The sequence below is a fragment of the Poecilia formosa genome, unplaced genomic scaffold (genome assembly GCF_000485575.1).
Source record: "Poecilia formosa unplaced genomic scaffold, Poecilia_formosa-5.1.2 Scaffold1385, whole genome shotgun sequence".
In the NCBI taxonomy this organism is placed as follows: domain Eukaryota; kingdom Metazoa; phylum Chordata; class Actinopteri; order Cyprinodontiformes; family Poeciliidae; genus Poecilia; species Poecilia formosa.
In genome coordinates, this window is record NW_006801324.1 from 3,281 (window position 1) to 4,451 (window position 1,171).

Sequence of the window (1,171 nt, forward strand, 5' to 3'; positions counted from 1 at the left end):
TGGAAAGGGATCAATGTTAGAGCTTGTCTTTTTCACTGTAACTGCAGAAAGCTAAAAGTTACATTTGAGTAGCCTCATGTAGGCCTGTTTACTACATGCCACATATCCTTGAGAAATACATGTACAAATGAGGAACATTTACTGAAATGTATCGCACTAGCAAGTGTTACAGAAAATAATCTATAAGAGTTTAAAATTTAAGCGAGTGTTTTCGGAAAAGATGAAGGAAATTACAAATTCATAGTCAGCACTGACTAGTCGAGCTACCATAAATAATGCAGTAGTAAAAAAAAAAAAAAAAACAGAGGGAAAAAAAAGTCCAGTCCAGTCCAGTAACAAAATCCAAAATCACAGGCATGGGTCAGCAGCAGTCATGGAATGAACAGAGTCTTGTCCAACCTTCTTGCAAGAAAAAAGGCTAAAGAGGATCCTCCCTCCTTGGTGGCGGGAGATTTATCTATCAATAAGGAAAGGATCTACGACATCTGGACCTGGTTAAGAGCAGCGGTCTTGGGATGAACAGAGTCTTTGTCCAACCTCATCCAAAACAGGGGGGGTGATGGGAGAATTATCCGGAACTAATTAGCAGAAAACAACAGGAGGGTATTCTGTCCCTACAAAAAGCTGTAGACCGTCAGGCCTATATCTGTCTGTTTAAACACATCTTGCAGAATCTGTGAGACTTTTGACCACTTCAGCTCATCCAGGCTGCATCCAATTCTGAAAGAGATAAAATATTGTGTTTAATTATCAAATAAAGAAGAATTAAGGGTATTTACCAGTAGTACTTCCTACAAACCTAGGTAGTGATATTCTTTTGACGTTATTTTCTAAGCAGTGAAACTTCATGGCTTCCAGACTCTGCTTCAGGCTGACATAAGTGGGTTTCTGGCTGGCTTTTTTCTTTGTAATCTGACATGCATGATAGGAAATATACACTTACCAGATTGCATAATGAACCAAATTTGGTCCTATGCAGTATAATTGACTGTGGTATATTTACCAAATAGTATATGAAGCGTCGATCATGTGTTAGGACTGCGCATTGTCCCACCAGCTTTTCTATTAGGACGTCAAGTTTTTAAAAAACAAACAAAGAAACAAACAGACAAAAAAACAAAAGAAAACAAATAAAAAACTCACTCTGCTCCTTTAACTCGGTGACTCGACC